This window comes from Rhinoraja longicauda, chromosome 5, assembly GCF_053455715.1.
Source record: "Rhinoraja longicauda isolate Sanriku21f chromosome 5, sRhiLon1.1, whole genome shotgun sequence".
Taxonomy (NCBI): Eukaryota; Metazoa; Chordata; class Chondrichthyes; order Rajiformes; family Arhynchobatidae; genus Rhinoraja; species Rhinoraja longicauda.
The window spans coordinates 36,519,883-36,541,571 of NC_135957.1; the positions used below are offsets into that span (position 1 = coordinate 36,519,883).

Genomic DNA, 21,689 nt, shown 5'->3' on the forward strand with positions numbered 1-21,689 from the left:
TCAAAAGTGGTTAGATATTCCAGACACTGAGCTTGGTTGAAGCCTCATTAATCAAACAGTGATGCCCTGTTAATCAATAAATATTCTTAAACTGTACGATGCTGACAGCAGAATTACTGGGAGTGTACACAAAATGCTGGAGTAACTCAATGGGTCGGACAGCATCGAAGATAGACACAAAAAGCTGGCGTAACTCAGTGGGTCGGACAGCATCTCTGGAGAAAAGGAATAGGTGATGTTTCGGTTTGAGACCCTTCATCAGACTGAGAGTCAGGGGAAAAGGAAACGAGAGATATATAAGGTGATGTAGGGCGATATAGAAGAAAATAATGAAAGATATGCAAAAAGGTAACAATGATAAAGGAAACAGACCGATGTTAGCTGTGACCTAGGTGAAAAAGAGTGTAGACAATACATCCCTGGTGACTGGAAGCAGGAAAAGACCAGGACAAATCTGGGCTGGCAACAGATGATAATCAGGGAGGTTCCCTGATAGGTCAATTGTTGGCTAGGGATGGTGTGATCCAAGGAGGGATTCATCGTTGGGAATTGCGGAACTGACATTTCATAATGCAGCATGCTCTGTGCAACAAGAAACACTGCTGCACGAGGAATCAGATGCAGAGCTCAGATCATCCGCAGAGAAATATGAGGAGGAGGAAGAAGAAAACCAAATGGAGTGGGAGGGGGGGAGGAGAAAGAGGAAGCAGATTCTTGGCACACTGGGTTCAATGCGTGAACCCAGAGCTCTTCATTAACCACAAGGGTTCATTTCTCCTTTTATTATAGGTCCCGACAAATGTATTTTCTGTCTGTTTAAATCCACAATAAAAAGTGGGCAAAGAAAACCAATAAGAAGACTTCAATACAGATAGTTTTTTCATAAAGCAACAGTTATGTTCCTAAAAGCCCTGTTCCAGTTCGGCGATTTTTTAGGCGACTACAGGCGACTAGGCTGTCGCCACACGGTCGCCAGGGTGCCACGGGCATGGTCGTGAGTAGTCTCCAAAGAGTCGTAGCGTTTTTATGGTCGTCGCTGGGTTTTGTGAAGGCTTGAAATTTTTTGGCGACTGTTGGTTTGACGCCGATGAGCGTAGCTTGACGTCTTCTGAGGTGGGCGCTGTCGTAGATTGTTGCCAGGGTGTCGCCTGGTGAAGTAGGTTGTCGCCTGGTGATTAAAGTTGTCGCCGGTGCTGACTTCGGCGAATTCCAAGTATGGACTTGATCTGATCATCCATCAGTGTAATGTGTCCATAAATGATGTTAGGTTTTGTATGTTTTTGCACTTGTATTCTGGTTAAAGTTTGAATTTTAAAGTTTGAAGTTTGAAGTTTATTGAAATTTATTGAAGTTTATTAAAATATTTTGGTATGCACTGTTGTATGTTCTTATCAAACTTTTAAAAAAAATTGTTTTTATATCAATAAAGGAAATTCTTGACATTTTGACAGAAAATTAATGTATGAAGTTATTGTATTTCAGAGTAGTTTCTCATGGACGTAGGTTTTCTTTCGGTTGTCGTAGGTTGTCGCCTCTGTGGTGGTCGGTTGTCGTAGGTGCGGTCATTGGTGGACGTTCTGCTTGCGACGATTGGGTTGCCGGTTTTCGGTAGCTTGCCGTAGCTTGACGTCGACTAGGTGGTAGGTTGTTGTAGCTTGTCGTAGACATTGTCGTGTGGGGGTCCAGTCACCGTTTTTTCGGCGACCTGCTACGACTATGACAGTCGCCGGCAGTCGCCTTAAAAAACGCCTAACTGGGACAGGGCCTTAAGAAGCCTGGCATCATAGAAACCTGTGTAAATGCAGAATTAGTTGTAGTTGCCTTCAAAGCACAGATTAAAACAGGTTTTCCTGGTTGCAATCATGCTATAATTAATGGGATCTGTGCAATGCAAATAATGTTCCCTAATCTATCAATTGCAGTATAAACATTTTGCATTATGGAAACGTGTGATAGTGGAAATACCTGTATCAGCAATTTTTGTGCAGTGTAATTTCAATACCAAAGATCCAAATACTAGTTTGGTTTAATGTTCGTTTTCATGCCAGGTTGAAGATTGTCCGCGCAGATCAACATATATAGTAGAATTCACTGACATGGAGTGAGCTATGTACTTCATCCAAGGCAGTATTGGTTTCTCACTTCAGCGCACATCAAGAAAATGGATACAATGCAAAAAATAGTTGTGGAGGACATGCAGTGTACAATGCTTGCTGTCTTCAATAGTGTGATCTGAAATGAATGGGTCCTTAACCAGATGAGTTGAATATGAGTTTAGTTTATTGTCATGATGAAAAGCTTTTGTTGCATGCTAATCAGTCAGTGGAAAGACAACACATGATTACAATCGTGCCATCCACAATGTACAGATACATGATAATGGGAATAACATGAATAATGTTTAGTGCAAGATAAAGTCCAGTAAAGTCCGATCAAAGATAGTCTAAGGGTCTCCAATGAGGTAGATAGTAGCTCAGGACTGCTCTCGTTGTTGGTAGACACAACAGTTTGTGTCCACCTTCGATTTAAACCAGCATCTGCAGTTCATTCCTACACTTGTTGTTGGCAAGATGGTTCAGATTGGTTGTTGGTGGTAAAAACACTGGGGCAAATGAAGAACCAAAGGCTGAAAGTGTAGAATCTCGAGACTGCTTTTGCATCTCGAGAGATAGAGACACGTGGTGACTGATGAGGGAAATGAATGAGCCAATGGAACTGCACTGCCCTCAGAAATGTAATGGCTGAGGCCCACTTATACCAATTATTTCAATTATAGTTTGAAGGTGGTTGACTTCATACCTATAGTTATTGGGGTTATAATTGACTTGTAGAAATCTGGTGCAATTGTAACCTTAGTCCGGAGTTATAGTTTTCTCACTCTCTAAAAGCACTGTTACTATCAGTCTGAAGATGGACCATGCACTTTCATTAACTGCACGCCTTTCCTACTTGGAACTCTAATGCTTTAACTAGGAAGGTGTGCTTGCCCCAATTCTGGGTCCCATTCATTTTCTTTCCTTGTGTCTCATCCCATCTCCCCATCACTTACACCAGGGAGCTGGAGGTAACCTTCTGTTTTTCTGAACCAGCTTTCTGAACCTTGACATTCATTTTGAGCGTGAAGTTATCATGCAACATTTCACTGGATCTCAAGGGTTAAATTCATCCACTGGCACACCCTCACCCCACCCCCACACATTTGTTGTATTGTGTACAACTAAGGCATGGACTGGAGTCAATGTGTTTGTGTCTGAGTACAGTACAGTTAAATAGAAATGCAAATTGCTGGATTGTAAATGTCTGATGTTTGGACCACATTTAATCATTTAATATGCACTGACAAAGAGCTTGAAAGATTGGAATAACTTTGCATCACTAATATGAATGATTCTGAATATGTAACAGCTTTTCACAGTATTTGTACAGGAATTGTGCAGTGACAAAAAATTTGAGTGCCATAAAATTTACCTAAAGATGTAAAGTTACTTTGCTTGCTGGAGCAGGGAGTGGTTTAAAGTATTCCATGAATATCATACATGCAACAAGCAGTAAGAGATTACAACAGATATAATGTTTTCCTTTGCTCAGTGCATTGAGCAGCATAGTACATCATGTGCAAACCACCTCAGCCAACGTGTCCAGGTAATTGTGTAGCAATGGCCCATGAGTTGAAGAGTGGCCCAATGAGGAAATTCTAGCCTGTCCTTCCTTTCAGTTCTTTCTCTCTGTCTTCCCCTCTCTGTTTTACCCTCTGTCTTTCTCTGTCTTTCTCTGTCTTTTCTCTCTCTCTCTCTCTCTCTCTCTCTCTCTCTCTCTCTCTCTCTCTCTCTCTCTCTCTCTCTCTCCCTCCCTCCCTCCCTCCCTCCCTCCCTCCCTCCCTCCCTCCCTCTCCCCCCTCCCCCCTCTCCCCCTCTCCCTCTCTCCCTCTCTCCCTCTCTCTCTCTTTTATTTCATCAATGCAAACAGTGTTTATTATTCCAACACCTACATTTATTTAATTGCGTTATTCCATCAATGTTTCATTATGTTCAAAGATTTGCAGTAGCATTCTCAATCTGTATAAAGTGATAAATGCTTCAGTTTGCTGCTTATTTACACTCCTGGCTCAAACCAAAATACATTCTGGAATGAGGCCGCTGATGTAATTTTTCAGCTGGCAGTGCCATCTGCACATTCATCACCAATATAGGCATGTCACTGCTGCCAAAGTTAGGAATGTAAATTTTGAATTACAAAAGATGATACCTGTATCACTCCAGATCAGGGAGAAGGCCCAAGCTTTAAGAGTGAACTGCCACAGTTTAAGAATAAGGGGTAGGCCATTTAGAACGGAGATGAGGAAGAACTTTTTCAGTCAGAGAGTGGTGAAGGTGTGGAATTCTCTGCCTCAGAAGGCAGTGGAGGCCAGTTCGTTGGATGCTTTCAAGAGAGAGCTGGATAGAGCTCTTAAGGATAGCGGAGTGAGGGGGTATGGGGAGAAGGCAGGAACGGGGTACTGATTGAGAGTGATCAGCCTTGAATGATCGCATTGAATGGCGGTGCTGGCTCGGAGGGCTGAATGGCCTCCTCCTGCACCTATTGTCTATTGTCTATTGTCTAGTACATGTAAATAGATCTGTGGGAATGCACCAATAATCCATTATTGTGGAGATAGATACAAAATGCAGGAGTGACTCATCAGGACAGGCAGCATCTCTAGAGAGAAAGAATGGGTGACATTTCGGGTTGAGACCCTACTTCACATAGGGTCATCTGATAGATCCATCTGTGGAAGGGTCTTGACCCAAAAATCTTTCTCTCTAGAGATGGTGCCTGTCCCACTGAGTTATTCCAGCATTTTGTGTCTATGTTCGGTGTAAACCAGCATCTGTAGTTCCTTCCTATCCATTTATTGTTCTATGTTTAACTGCCTTTATTCTGGTCCTGCAAGACTGCAGATCCACTGCTGAATCTCCTTACGCTACCTGAGAACATTTTTTTAGGTGGAAGACCTCTAGCTAGCACCCATAAGGTAAAGGGCAGCATGCATATAGAAACAGACACAAAATGTTGGAGAATTAAAGAGTGTTTAGCAACCAGGAAATCAGGCAGGTTCAGGCAGACTTAGCAATCTTGGCTATTGTTTTGCTGAACATCTTTGCTCAATCCGCCTGAACCTACCTGAACTCCCAGTTGCTAAATACTTTAATTCTCCATCTCATTCCCACACTGACCTTTCTGTCCTAGGTCTCACTTGTCAGAGTGAGGCTAAATGCAAATTGGAGGAACAGCATCTCCTATTTTGCTTGGGCATCTTACAGCCCTGTAGTATGAATATTGATTTCTCTACCTTCAAGTAACCCCGGCATTCCCTCTCACTTTATCCCTTCCCCACCCAAGTCACATCAGCTTCTCGTTTTCACACAACAAACAGCTAATAATGGCCTGTTTCTTTTTTTCATTGTTACTTTTTTGCATATCTTTCATTCTTGTTCTTTAACTCTCTACATCACCATCTATATCTCTCATTTTCCTTTCCCGTAATTTTCAGTCTGAAGAAGGGTCTCGACCTGAAACGTCACCCAATCCTTCTCTCCAGAGATCTGCATGTCCCGCTGAGTTACTCCAGCTTTTTGTGTCTATCTTCAGTTTAAACCAGCATCTGCAGTTCCTTCATACACATGCATATAGAAACACATCGCTTCTAGGTTCTTTGCCAAGTCATGAGTCTCCCTTACTTGAAAAAATATCACAATTTCTTCAAAATCTTGGAACTCGCTACTTTACGAGCATTTGGGAGTACTTTCAGCACACGGTGGAATGGTGCAAGAAAGCTGCTCACCAACAACTTCCCAAAACAATTAAGAATGGTCAATAAACACTGACCCTACAAGTCATGCCCACATCACAAGAGTAAATAAATGTTCTTTTGAAGAAGTAATTAATGGTCGAAAAGTACTTAAGAACTACTTAATTCATAGTTAAAACCTTTCTCCCAGGATGGAAATGTCAAAAATGTCCAAGAGCATTGCTTTAAGGTGACGGGTGCAATGCTTAAAGAAGATGTGTGGGCCAAGATTTTACAAAGAGATTGGTGGGTGCCTGGAACACATTGCCGGGGATGCTGGTTGAGGCAGTTAAGACAGTAGCCTTTACAAGACTTTTAGATGGGCACATGGCTTATGCAGGGAATGGCCGGTTATGGATTATGGGCATGCAGCTGAGATTAGATTATCATGGCATCTTGTTCGGCACAGACGTTCTGCGATGAAGGGCCTGTTCCCGTGCGCTACGTTTCTACGGTCAAAATAATTTGAATCTATTGATTTACTATAAGTCTAAGATTCCATCTGCACCTTGAGCAATAGTTAAATCTGCAGCCATTTTAAATATTATGTCAGTAATTTAAGAGGTGACTTAAAATGACATCAGTGAAATTACAAAGCAACAGAATCGTGTATTTTCTACGGCAATAAAGCTGACTATTTACTCTTGTTTCTGTTTACTGCTCGTGTTTGCTTGGCCAGTTATTCCAAATAGTACTCCCTTCTGTAGCTGTAGGCAGGCTAGTGGAAAACTATTTGTTACCAGTGAAGGAAGCAGCAGGTGGCTCCGTTGGTTGACTATGAGCAGCTCTAGGCCAAAATGGCTCATCTAGTTAAGGCACCATTTTGTGATTAGTGGAAAGCAGGCTATGGGGGCAATTGCAAGCAGACTTTCAGTGGGAGCACAAAGGCTGCTTTCCTGAAAGAAGACATCAGATCCTTATTCCTCAGTTTTGAGCAACGAGTGGTTTTGAACTCTGGTGGAGGCAGAATGGACTTGGGTTCTCTCAGGACCTGAACCACGTTGATTCCAGCACCATGCTGGACCTAAATGCTGGGAAGCAAGACTCTTCAAGAATGGATTGAGCTTCCATTGCTAATGCAAATCTTCACCCGCCAACTCTTGTTTTCCTTCCAAAATGATAATTTCTCCCATTGACCATTTCCCAATGTCTGGTTGGGCTGTTGGCATAGAGATTCCCACTCACATCCCAGCTGGCTCTTAAAGCCTCTCTTAAAGCCCCATGAAAGCCAAGTTTCCCAGATACTTTTTGATGATCTTTTATCACTAAGCACATCCTAATGCAGCTACCTCTGCGGGATACCTTGGTATTCAAAACGCAAAAGGCAAAAGAATATGGTGCTAGCAAGGAGAGGGCAATGATACGTGAAGTGCTCATGAGGTAACAACAGAGACAGGGGCAGGGCACAATGTGCAAATAGCAGAATGAGAAGTGTTAAATGGCAGAGCAGCTACAAATTCCTACTGAAAACAGAAGGAAAGATGACATTCAATGTGTTGATAAATAAGAGCATGTGTGTTTGTGCATGTTTATGTAGTGTGTGTGTGTGTGCATGCATGATAGAGACGGGAAGAGAATTTCCCAGCATCTCTCTTGTGAGACTGGTGACCTTCTCAACCATTGAAACTCAGATTCTGTTGTCTAATATTGCACATCCATCGGACATATATTAGAACAGAATATATTAATGCAGTGAAGATGGACAAAATGCTGGAGTAACTCAGCGATACAGGCAGCATTTCTGGAGAGAAGGAATGGGTGACGTTTTGGGTCGAGACCCTTCTTCAGTCTCGACCCGAAACATCAGCCATTCCTCCTTTCCTCAGATGCTGCCTGTACCCGCTCTGGCATTATGTGTCTATCTTCAGTTTAAATCAGCATCTGCAGTACCTTCCTACATATTAATGCAGTGCATTTATACACGGCTTATAAATGGAATGCATTTAGCCCTTGCATTTAATTCTGCGTGCTTCAATGCCACAAATGTAATGACCTGCATTCTCGGCGGGCCCTTGTTTACTTCTGGCTGACATGGAAGTGATTTATACAGCTCTCTCTGCAGCTTGAGGATTTCTTGGCATGACGAGTAAATGTTTTTATCGCATTCAGAATAGGTCCAATGGGCCAACATAGTGCAGCTAAGCGAGGGTTAAACTTTCTCTCATATCAGTTAAAAATTGACACGCAGAAACGTTGCAGTTCAAAAAAAGTCAGGCATTGTAATACTCCCTGGGAATCCAAAATGACAGTTGCAATTATGTCTGCATCAAGCATATAGATTACTGCAAAGACCAGTCACCAGTTCTTCCAACATTGCTTTCTGATAATACAAATGGCAGACAAACATGTGGGAGGCATTCATGAAATGTTCATTGTGGAGCAATTGCATTTTCACTCTCAGCTGAATATGGAGCAAAGATCCGGCACTTCACTATCTAGGGATCATATCATATCATATCATATACATACAGCCGGAAACAGGCCTTTTCGGCCCTCCAAGTCCGTGCCGCCCAGTGATCCCCGTACATTAACACTATCCTACACCCACTAGATGCCTCTTGCTTCCTTATATTATCCTCTTCCCAATCCAACAAATTGCATCTTCCAATGGCATATTGGAGGCCTTGAGTCGTACAATGTAAAAACAGGCCCTTCGGCCCGTCATATCCATGCTGACTATGAAATACCTATCTATACTAATCCCATTTACTGGTATGTGGCCCATGCCTTTTCATGTGTAGCCATTCAAAAGCTTGTCTATATACTTCCAAAATGCTATGAGAGCTCCTGCCTTTACCACCCTCCAGGCCCACATGGAGGTTTAGTTTAGTGTTGTGATATAGCATGCAATCAGGCCATTCCGCCCACCAAGTCCACACTGACCGTCGGTCACCCATTCACACTAGTTCTCATCCACTCCCTACACATCAGGGGCATTTTTTTAACAGAGGCCAATTAACTTACAAACCCGCCCATCTTTGGGATGTGGGAGGAAACCGGAACACCCAGAGGAAACCTCCGTAGTCACAGGGAGAACGTGCAAACTCCACAGAGGCAAAGACCATACAGGCAGGTGAAAAATGACTTCCACAGATATCCTCTAAACCTCTTACCGCTTACCCTAAACCTATGCCTTCAGGTTTTTGATATCTTTGCTTTGTGGAAAAACCCTATCAAAATCCCTTATAATTTTGTACATCTCCATTGGACCTATGATCAATAAACCAATCTCTCGCGGTACATCCAGTTTTTTGAGTATTCTGAACATGGTATTTGAGAGAGTAATATTGATTTTCTAAGCCATTCCTCTGACATCTGTCGAGCTGTTAATGCACCTGAAAGTGGATTTCACTCAATAACAATTTTGTAAAGAGTGCAAGAAGTAATAACAAAAATGTTTTTTTACAGCTTTTTACCACCACTGACATGTTTAAAAACTCGAAGCACAGTTTTGGAGATTCAGCAATATTTGTATGTTATGTTTCCAGGGCGGCACGGTAGCGCAGCGGTAGAGTTGCTGCTTTACAGCGAATGCAGCGCCGGAGACTCAGGTTCGATCCTGACTACGGGTGCTGCACTGTAAGGAGTTTGTACGTTCTCCCCGTGACCTGCGTGGGTTTTCTCCGAGATCTTCGGTTTCCTCCCACACTCCAAAGACGTACAGGTATGTAGGTTAATTGGCTGGGTAAATGTAAAAATTGTCCCTAGTGGGTGTAGGATAGTGTTAATGTACGGGGATCGCTGGGGGGCACGGACTTGGTGGGCCGAAAAGGCCTGTTTCCGGCTGTATATATATGATATGATATGATATGATATGATATGATGATATATCTGTTGTAGCATCTGGTCTCAGAGGGAATGGTGTCAGTTACCAAGGAAGCAAGAGGCATCCCTAGATAGTGAAGTGCCGGATCTTTGCTCCATATTCAGCTGAGAGTGAAAATGCAATTGCTCCACAATAAACATTTCATGAATGCCTCCCACATGTTTGTCTGCCATTTGTATTATCGGAAAGCAATGTTGGAAGAACTCAACAGAACTTGATTTATGGGGACAAACGATGCTGGCCGACATTCCAGGTTGTCATCGTGCATCAGGAATGAGAGGGAAGAAGAAAAACTGCCAGTATATAGCAGTATGAGGGATGGGTGGGACAGAGGATGATAGGGAGCAAGTGTAACTATCTAGAAAGCTTGAGCCTACTAAGAAAACTTGCTCATGTAGGAAGGAACTGCAGATGCTGGTTTACATCGAAGGTAGACACACAATGCTGGAGTAACTCAGCGGGACAGGCAGCATCTCTGGATAGAAGGAATGGATGACGTTTCGGGTCAAGACCCTTCTTCAGGTCTCAACCCGAAACGTCACCCATTCCTTCTAATCAGAGATGCTGACTGTCCCGCTAAGTTATTCCAGCATTGTGTGTCTATCTTCGAAGGAAACTTGCTCATTAGACTGGAAAGAATGCAGAGAAGAATCCCCGAGTAGAGGAATCGCGAACCAGATGGTTTCAGTTTATGGTGAAACAGGAAAGATTAAAAAGGAACTCAAGGGCAACTTTTGTACGCAGAAGGTGGTGGGTGTGTGGAACAAGCTATCAGAGGAAGTAGTTGAGGCAGGTATAATATTAACATTTAAAAGTCATTTGCACCGGTACATGGTTAGGAAATGTTTAGAGGGATGTGGGTTAAATGCAAGCAAATGGGTCTAGCTTAACATTGTGGTTGGTCTGGATGGGTTAGGCTGATGTTTTCATGCTCTATGACTCTATGACACTATGACTTTAATTGCAGGACTTCCCTGTAGGAGGACCTTGTGTGTTTGTCCTGTATTCTGAACTTGGCTTTCACGTGGGGCCGAATTGCCCTCTTAATTACAGCTCAGATTGGGACAGACACAAAGAACATCTCATAGAACAGTGGTGAGTGTCTCAAACATGTCAGTTTATTTAAGATCTCATCAAAACATAATGGGAAACACTCTGAGATAACCCAAAGCCCTTCAATGCTATAAAGGCCCCGTAGCCTTTTTATATTCTCGGGATACATGTTAAATATGGATTTTACATTTTTTAAGTAATTGATGAGTGATCAATATTTCTACGTTCAACTTTGTTTATTTCTTCCAGAGCCTATTATTTAGAAAACTATTCCCCTACATGCCTGACAAAAGGGTGCAATAAAAAGGACATCAAGAGGATGATGGCCCAGAACTCACTGACAGCTAACCAGTGCACCATGGAGATCTGTTATCAGCCTCAGCGTGTAGAGCAGCAGGTATGGATTTCTACACCACATCAACGTTAGGAATTGGCTGGGAGCCAAATGCAGTCAACTTATTTCCCTACACACTGCATCATGATGCTGTGTAATCTGTTGAGCTACAAGACCGACCTGCAGATTTTATCTATCCAAGGTCTGTCCTCTTTAGGGAGGATAGTCAGTTTGGGTCTGTATTCCTTGGAGTTTAGACAAATGAGGGGTGATCTTAATCAAACATACAAGATCCAAAGGGAGCTTGACAGGGTTGATGTCAAGATGTTTCCACTGGTGGGAGAATCACATACAAGGGGTCATAACTACAAAATAAGGGACTTAAAAATGAGGTTCAGGGAAATTTCTTCTCTCAAAATGTAATGAATCTCTGAAATTGTCTGTCCCAGAAGGGGGAGTCATAGAGACATAGAGCTGTACATCACCGAAACAGGCCCTTCGGCCCAACTCATCCATGCAACCAAGTTGCCTGACCAAAATAGTAGTTGCCACATGCCTACCTACACCTGGTCCACTGGTCCACATCCCTCAAAAACTTTCCTAACCATGTACTATGTGTAGACGTTAGGTCATGAAATATATTTAAGGCAGAGAGCACAAGCTCGGTTAGGTGGAAATAAATAAATATTTGAAATATTGTGGATTTGAGGGTTAGGGGGAACTGGTACAGAATAGGAGTTGAAGCCAACATAGACTGGTGATAATCATATCGAATGGCACGCCAGGCTTTGTGGAACTATTTCTGGTTCAACCTTTTTTTGTGTTCTAGTGTTCTCTGTATTCTCTGTATCTGACCTCTAGGCTTCCCATTGATCATAGGTCATAGTGTACCCTCATGCTTCACTCATTTGAATGCAGATGTCAGAATGCAGAGGGTGGTGGGTATATGGAATGAGCTGCCAGAGGAAGTAGCTGAGGCAGGCACAATAACAATATTTAAAAGACATTTGGATAGATACATGGATAGAAAACATTCAGAGGGATATGGTTCAAACACAGGCAGGTTGGACTAGCGAGGACGGGGCTTCTTGGTTGCATGGGTGAGTTGGGCCGAAAGGCCTGTTTCCATTGAGTCATCCATTCCATGACTCAGTGACTCTATGCCAACCATCATTTGTCTTGATCATTTTGAAATCTGCATTTTCTTCTACCATTTCCAAACTGCAGGGACATGGGGAAACAGGATGAGCTGCCAGAAGGCCATCGGGATGCACTGTAAGTGGCCTCAATGTGGCAGGAAATGAGAGCTGTGTGAGTGCAAAGCATTTAGTGTGGCTATGGGACTAGTACAAGCCACGACCAAGGGCCAAACTGAACATGATCAGCCTAAGATGATAGATGAAGAACAAGAATTAGCTAGAACACTGGGCAACCCTTCAAGAGGGCAATTGTTCCATGAGAAACCCAAGGAATACCAAGGAGCTCATCAATAATCTATGCAAAGCAAAATAATTAAATTAATGGAAATACTCAACATGTGAGAAAGCATTAGAGTCATAGATTCATACAGTATGTAAACTGGCCCTTCAGTCCTATGTGCCCAGTCTGATCGAGATGCTCCATCTACATTAGTCCCACCTACCTGCATTTGGCCCATATGCCCTTAAACCTTTCCTATCCATGTACCAATATTCCTTAGTGGGAAGAAAAAGAGACAGACAGCGTTTCAGATAAAATGACCTCTCATCAGCACAGATACTCTCCCTGCAGATGCTGCCTGATCGACTGAGTACCTCCAACCTTTTCTGCTTTTAGTCTCATCAGCAAAGTACTGGAAAATCCACAACGAGGTGGGACCTAAAAGCTTTGGCAAAACAGAAGGTGCTGGAAGAACTCAGCGGGTCAGGCATCTGTGGAAGGACAACTTCAAAAATGGCAGTCTTTCAGGAGATTTTGCAGTAAAACGGAGAGACAAAGAACTTCACATTTTATTCCACAGATGCTGCTTCACCCGCTAACATCCTCCAGCACTTCATTTTTTCCTCAAGATTCCAGCATCTTGCATTCCTTGTATAGCCAAAAGCTTTAATTTGATCATTGCTCGACTCAACATAAACTTTGATCTTTTTTCATCAGATCTGAATGATTTAGTTCACTTTTGGACAAACTTAATTTCTTGCAAAAATTTTGCCCTATTTTATTCTGGTACAAGTTTTAAATTCTTAGAGATATAGCAATGAGATTATGAATTAATTATGGTGACATTTGCTTTCTGCATATTAAATAAAACAATGAACACAAACCTCTTGTGGTATAAAGCTATTGATGCAGAACTTTGCTGCATAGCATGATATCACCAGGCTGAGACTCAAATCTCTCACAAACCTAGCTTGTGTCTGGTTTATTTCAAAGGCAATTGAAATAGATTGTAGATATGAAATTCCAGAAGCATTATACTCCTGTCCTGAAGGTAAGTGGATATCTTAAATTGTTCATTGTATTTCCCTGAGGGTATCACTAGATTTTGCAAAAGTTATTGCAAACTGGGAGAAATCATGCATAACTTCAGGCTGAATATATCTCAAGCAAGGAGAATTTTATCTTAAACTTGAAAAATGTGAAGAATCAAAACCAAACTTAACCACTCGGTGGTAGACACAAAATGTTGGAGTAACTCAGTGGGACAGGCAGCATTTCTGGAGAGAAGGGATGCATGATGTTTCAGGTCGAGACCCTTCTTCAGACGGGTTAAACACTCGGCACTGGATTGGTTCAGTTAAAAATGTTCGGAAGAGAGCATTGTTATTTTCCTTTTTTTTGGTGGAAAATTAAATTAAGCACCATTAAAACTCTTGTCATCTATTTTTTTTTACATTAGCATGTTGAAAGTTTTATCATCCTTCCATCCTTTTAGTTATAGTACAGAAACTGGCCCTGCTTATGCCGACCAAGATGCCCCATCCACACTAGTCTCACCTGCCCACGTTTGGTCCATATCCCTCTACACCTTTCCAATCCATGTACCTGTCTAAATGTCCTTTAAATATTGTTGTAATACCTGCCTCAACTACATCCTCTGGCAGGTCATTTCGTATGTCCGCCATCCTCTATGTGAAAGAGTTTCTCCTCAGCTTCCTATTAAATCTTTTCCCTCTCTCTTTAAACCTATGTCCTCTGACTCTTGATTCCCCTACTCTGGGTAAAAGACTCTGTGTGTTCATCCTGTCTATTCCTCTCATGATCTTATATACCTATCTACGATCACCCCTCAGCCTTCTGTGCTCCAGGGAATAAAGTCCTAGCCTGCCCAACCTCTTGGCAAGAGACTCTGTGCATTTACCCAATCTATTTCGCTCATGATTTTGTACACGTCTATAAGATCATTCCTCATCCTCCTGCATTCCAAGGAATAGAGTCCTAGCCTGCTCAACCTCTCCCTACAGCTCAGACCCAGAGGTCCTAGCAATATCCTTGTAAATCTTCTCTGCATTTTTCTAGTTTAACATCATTTCCTATAGCAGGTGGCCAAAACTGAGCACAGTACACAGTACTCGCTGTTCCAGATGTCAACTTCTCTACATTGGCGAGACCAAACGCAGGCTCGGCGATTGTTTTGCTCAACACGTTCGCTAAGTCTGCTTTAACCAACCTGATCTCCCGGTGGCCCAGCACTTCAACTCCCCCTCCCAATCCCAGTCTGACCTTTCTGTCATGGGGCTCCTCCATTATCACAGTGAGTCCCAGCGCAAATTGAACGAACAGCATCTTATATTTCACTTTGGCTGTTTACACCCCAGACAGGACTTTACATTTGGAACTGTCCATATCACCTGAGTGGGTGGTTCTACTGATCTGATTTATGATGGAATTCTATTCTGCAGCCAATCTACTCTGCAGTGCAGTGCCAGGAATAAGCAGAATTTTCAAACATGATGGCAGTTTTCTGCTCCTATTTTTGACATAAGAGGGTTCCAGGAGTTATATCGACCAGTTAAAAATATAGAATTTAGAGTTCACCACCTTTAGTTTAGTTTAGTTTAGAGATACAGCGTGGATTGAGGCCCTTTGGTCCATCGAGTCCGCACCGACCAGTGTTCCCCATTGCACTGGCACACACTACACACGAGGAACAATTTACAATTTTTACTGAAGCCAATTAACCTACATATTTGGAGTGTGGGAGGAAACTGGAGCAATCAGGGAAAATCCATGCAGTCACAGGGAGAACATACAAAGCCTGTACGGACAGCACCCTTAGTCATGATCGAACCCCAGTTTCTGGCGCTGTAAGGCAGCAATACCGCTGTGCCAATACAGACTATTTACTGAACATAGACACAAAAAGCTGGAGTAACTCAGCGGGTCAGAAGCATCTCTGGAGAATAGGAATAGGTGATGTTTCGGGTCATGACCCTTCTTCAGTCTGAGAGTCAGGGGAAAAGGAAACAAGAGATATCGTGAAATAGAGAGATATAAAACAAATGAATGAAAGATATGTAAAAAAGTAAGGATGATAAAGGAAACAGGCCATTGTTAGCTGAGGGATGGGTGAAAACAAATTACCCTTCTTAGAGATTCCTGAGTCAGGCATTGGCTTTTAATTTCTGCTGTTACCAATTGATTTTTGTTTTGTTCCACCATTTTCAAAAGAAAATCCCTCAGCATCTTTGCTACTCCAAAGAAGGAGGAATTTACATTCAAAAGGCAACTTTCACAAATCAAGAATGGCACAAAGTACTTCACAATCAATAAGATATATTTGAAATCACCACTGTGATGTTATAAAATATGGCGGCTTGTTTAAGCACAACAATAATGCACAAGAAACAAATAATGAGAACATTTATTCTCAATGAGGGATACATTTCTATGTGGAAGACAAGAAACCATCCTGCTCTTGTTTGATGAGTTGTATGAGTTCTTTACATCTACCTCAATTTCGGATTCAGACTGAGACTAGTTTATAGTCATATACGCCAGGGGGCAATGGCATTCCTTGTTTACATGAAGCTCGTGTAGTAAATTGTATACATACAGGTATAATAAATGCAACAACAAATAGAGTGACAAATGTAAAACAGCTGAATGGTGCAATCTAAAGTAGTGCAAAAAGTACTAAAGTACAATAAACTGAATAACCAAATGGGGTAGAATTAAGAGTAAGAGTACATTGCAGCACCTCCTGTGGAGAGCTGTGAAAGAGGTAACTGGTTCAGGAGTCTGATAGCAGTGACGAAGAAGATGTTTGTATGGTGGCAGTCATCCTGTACAACAGACCGACAACCCCATGATGAATGGGGCTGTGTTCACTACTCTTTGCATACTCAGGTGGTCAAGAGCAGAGCAGATGCCTTATCAGGCTGAGTTGTATCCCATCAGAATACTTTCTATAACACAACTATCGATGTTCGAGAAAATCCTTGTGGACATGTCAAACTTGCTGGTATGCCAAAGAGAATAAATATGTGCTCTCTTGATCACTGCATTAGCATGAAGGGACCCAGTTAATCCTGACAGGGAAGATGAGGTTTCATTCACAGTGAAAACACCATTGCAAGAATAAACAAGACAATTATTCCTGGGGAGGGGGCAGGGTTGCTTCTCTCCACATATTCAAAGCATTGAAACAAATAGAAATTCAAGTAATTCATTTCCAATTTTGCTACAATCATTTAAAAGAAGTCGTCCCTTATCACCCGAGCTTCCCGAAATGAGTCTGGATATCATAATGATGCAAATATGATTTACATCACTGCCTTTGGAGAGTGTTTACAAGCTGTAGAAAGCAGCAGACCGACGTGTTCTGAATTAATAACTGTGGGAGCTGTTCTCAAGAAAATGTAAAAATAAATTATTTTGTCAGAGGGTGATGAGTCTGTGGAATTCTTTGCCACAGAATGTTGTGGAGGCCAAATCTGGATATATTTAAGGTAGAGATACATAGATACTTGATTAGTACAGGTGTCAGAGGTTATGGGGAAAAGGGAGGAGAATGGGGTGAGGAGGGAGAGATAGATCAGCCATGATTGAATGGCGGAGTAGACTTGATGGGCCGAGTGGCCTAATTCTACTCCTATCACTTATGACCTTAAAAGATCAAACTTTTTTTGTCAAGTGGCCATAATTTCATATATAAAGCGAGTAGAGTCTGATTTGCAAAAGCTGTAAACATATTCTTTTGGAATGCACTCACAGCATAGTGGGTGATTTCAGTTACTCCAATCACGATGGAAAATCTTAGTTATGAGTTGATCATATCTGAAGATCACAAGCAAAGATGGGTAAGAAATTTCAGAGATTCTTGCCATAAATTTGAATACTCCTGAGCAAGAAGATGAGAAAGTGGCAAACATCACTTCCCTCCTTGGAAAGAGATGAAAGTGAGCCTGGAAAATATATGCTTCAGTTCTTGGTGATTCATTAAATTAGAATATTTTTTCATCATTCCACAAATTACCAGCCTGGTGGGATGCACTCATTTAAAATTAAAATATACACAAATTATTTAACGAGGCAGCATTTTCTGACCGAAACATAAAAAACAAATGTCGTCCTTGGCTTTGCATCAAAAGGCTTAGAATACAAAGCAGAGAAGTATCGTCGAAAGGCAGGGAACACGTCCCCAGTCAACAGTGCAATTAACAGCTTGATTTAAATTTAAGAGATGTTATGTGGGTTCCCCATGTCTCAATAATCCTGGCAGCTAACGAGAGGTAGAAGTGTGGTAAGTGCCTTCCGCATCACCTCTTGTGTGCCAGAATATCCAGAATTTTTCAACCCACTCCTCTGCACAAGCTCCTCCTCTGACAGTTTTCTGCTGATTGCAACATCTCCGTTCTCAGAACTCTGGTGGTTTCTGACCCACACCCCATCAGCATAGATCACCTTCACCCCCGCTCCCCGTCCTCTTCCTGAAGCTGTGCATCATCAATAGCGATGCCTTCTGTTGCTGGTTTTCCCTGATGGCAGACTGCCATTCTTAAAAACATCACCGTAAAGAATATTTGGTTTGGCTGCCAAATGCCTGACCATGCTTTCACATTATAGTCAATCATTAACCAATGTTGAATGAGACATGAAATGCAGAGAGACACAAATATCAGGTTCAGGTGCAGATCTGGGCATTTCTGTAGAAACCTTACACAACATGACAATGGAAGAAGCATTGCACTAACTTTGGGCAGGAAGATCCAAAATTTAAACCAAGCAACAATGAAGGAATGGCTATATATTTCCAAGTCAATATAGCACAGACCGATGCTGGACAAACTGTCTACATATGCTACCCCCATGTGCCTGAAATAATAGTCCTTCATGAGGTACTGGTCTCATGTTTGGGAGATGTTGTCAAAGTATCATTGGTGAGTGACTGCAAAGCATTTGGTAGATGGTACGTTATACAGCCACAATGCACCATTGGTGAAGGGCATGAATAATAGTCAAGAGAGAGTCAAGAGAGAAGAGTCAAGAGTGTTTTTTTGTAATGTGCTCCAGATAGTGCAATAACATTCTTACTTGTAGCAACACAACAGAATATGCAAACATAGTACACTGTAAACAATACAGGTGCTCCTTATCTTACGATGGGGTTATGTTCCAAGAAACCCATCGGAAACTGAAAATATTATAAGTTGAAATGCATTTAATACACCTGATCATGGGGTCGGAAGCAAGCTGCGGCTCGCTAAGCGTCGCTGCCGTTCTGGATTTGTCAGAATTTTCAATCAGATCTCCCTTCATTCATTCTAGACTGTTGTGAACACAGGTCTACTTGTCCCAGTCTCTCCTCATCTGACAGTCCAGCCATCCCCGTTAGCTTGCCACATGTGTATGAATGCCACAGCCACTGATCGTGAAATGATTTTGCCTCTGTTTGACTTGCCTATGGAAACTCAAATGTGGGGGATTGAAAATATTTCCAAGTTTACCTTGATAGAATCCAGATGTATAAACTTCATTATAATAGCCATCACAGCTGTATGGTCCTTTTTGGCCAGTTCCAATGTGATAGCTGTGGCTGCAGCAGATGACAGTGGGGATGGGTCTTATTGAAACTGCCCACACACCCAAACAAATAGCAGCTAAGACAGAAACCAGACTTTAGGGAGAAACAGACTCAAAGATACTGTGGGAAACTGAGTTGCAAAAGCAAAATTCAGCACCCCTGGTAAATGGAATTAATATGGTGACTCATACATCCTAGCACCGGAAAACTGGGAGCAGCAACGCACATCATCCTCAGGAAATTCGAATCGAATGCACCCAAACTCTGGGAAACCGGGAGCTACAACATGAATGGAAAAGCTCCTCAACTCTGGAAAATCAGAATCAGTGCATCACTTGCGCCACAACTCCACGATGCTCACCACGGTGCTCCAGGAGCAGTGCACTGAACAACACACTCCCACTCCCGGGAATCTGGGAGAAACATTAATCAGATGGGAGTGACGACTCCAATCAAGAACCAAGCAATTCGCTCCAAAATAATGCAGCCTGCGTTACCACAGTGGAACTCAACACCAGGAGAGATCAGGACCCACTATGAACCCTGTGCTGTAGTTTGCACAGGTTGTGTGAATGCTGGGATGGAGTGAGTAACTAACTGTGGTGATGTAATGTTAAATACACTGCGTGATGTGCTATTGTCTGGGGATGCTTCCCAAGGTCACAGCTGGATTACTGCTGTCCTCAGGCAACAATAGCCCACATGCACTATGCTGTGAGTGGAACCCATTAATGATAAAGCTGATCAAAATGAGAATCTATGCTATTAGCTGATATAGTTAATTAGAGATATTGATATTTTGTTGTAGATGGTCGAAGATGGTTTATTTTGTTGTTGTTTTAGCTAATATAAAATGAATGCTTATTTTCAGTAGAAAGCAGTAAGATGGATGCTTGTGGCAGAAATGTTATCATTGGGAATGGAATGTGTTTGTCCCTTTGCGAGTGATAGTGAGTAGACAGAGGAGTATAGGGGTTCTTTGTTCTTACATTACTCCATTGTCTGATAGTGTTAGCTTGTGTACTAAAACAATTAGAAGCAAGGTCGTGCAGTTGCGAGATTGCTCGTATATAGTAGATTAAAAGTTTCTTTCTCATTAACAACTCCTTATATGGGTGCGTGTGAAAGTAGGAAAAGTTTTGAATCCACTCTAGGTAAATTGATGTGTTTCCCCAAAAGCATGTGACTTGTATTAATGGTTTTGTTTTCTCTGTAACCATGGGAATTGTATTAGAAATGTAATTGGTCCTTGATTTTATCTGTTACACCCCTTTTTCCTTTTTGTATAAAAAGTAAACAATTGTGGAAAAGTTGTTCTTTCCCTCTCCCCAGTTGAGATCTTTTCAGACACTAGCATTGTATCTGGAGATCCTCACGGGAAGAACCCCACTGTGGAATAAATCTGTTGTACTCATCCAGTATACGCATGTTATTCAGGCTGAAGGTAAAGAACTCGGATTATCAAATACAGATTGAAAAGTCTTTCTTCTTTCCTCAGAATTCTTTTTTAAAATTTTCACATTATGACTCACATCTTTGGATCACATTTTGTTTAATTTCAGACAGCAGATCGCATGCTGTTTCTTTGCAGAAAAATAAAATGTACCAGGCAGTGATGCAATACAAAAAGCACAAGCAGTCTAATTGCAACCATTATATATATTTCTGTTCATTCTTTATTTATTTTATTTTATTTTAGAGTTTCAGCATGGAAACAGACCCTTCGGTTTAAAATAAAATAACAGACCTTTCTACACTGGATGTATGTATAATTTTGAAAAATGGTTTGAACTCAGTTTTTAAATGAATTTCACTTAATTATTTTTCAACCCAAAAATGTGTCAGTCTGAATATTACCAGGGTTATATGGTAATGATCATGAGAGAAAGATTTGATGTCATGTAAACTAAGCCATGCGGACTGGCATTGTATTTAGGCTCGGCCCGCTGCGGACCGTCCGGCGCGGCCTGCAACCACAACAACCTGACCGCGGGAGAGGACAGCAGGAGAAGGGAAAAGACATTGTGGCCTTCCATCACAGTGAGGAGAGGACTGGAGGAGACTCACTGTGATGGATGTTTTCTTGATGGATGTTTCTTTTGTGTGTTTTGGGGGTTGTGTAATTTTAATGCCTATTTTGATGCTTTTGTTGTTGGACTGTGGGTGACTGAATTTCGTCCAATTTGGATGACAATAAAGCTATCTTGAATCTTGAATCTTGAATTTAAAAGGGATATGTTCAAACATGTCCTCTGGAGTTTACCAACCACAATAATGGCTGGAGATGCTAGAAGGCCCATATTTATCATTCATTTAACTTGGAAGTGAGTGTGTTTCTTGGCTTACGGGTGGGGGAACCAGGTAAAATTCAATCCGTGGTACTAAGCCACGTGATTTTCCTCACATCACATTGCCGTGGGAGAGCATGGTTTTGTTGCCGTTCAACAACCACAGAGAGATTTATTTTATCACACTAGTAGAGTTTAGTTTAGAGATTCAGTGTGGAAACAGGTCCTTTGGCCTTCCAAGTCCATGCCATCCGTCGACCACCCGATCACACTAGTTCTATGTTATCTGATGTCCTCATCCATTCTCTACACATTCGGCAATTTTACAGAGCCCAATTAACCTATGGCATGACTTT

General features: G+C 41.9%; 1 long non-coding RNA gene across 1 annotated transcript; it reads left to right on the forward strand.

The window, feature by feature from the left end:
* Positions 1–10,636: 10,636 nt before the first annotated feature.
* On the forward strand, positions 10,637–21,202 carry LOC144593969 (uncharacterized). The gene is made up of 3 exons (XR_013547309.1): positions 10,637–10,748; positions 10,956–11,103; positions 19,244–21,202. It is a non-coding gene; the product is annotated as an uncharacterized LOC144593969 (long non-coding RNA).
* The last annotated feature ends 487 nt before the right edge of the window (positions 21,203–21,689 follow it).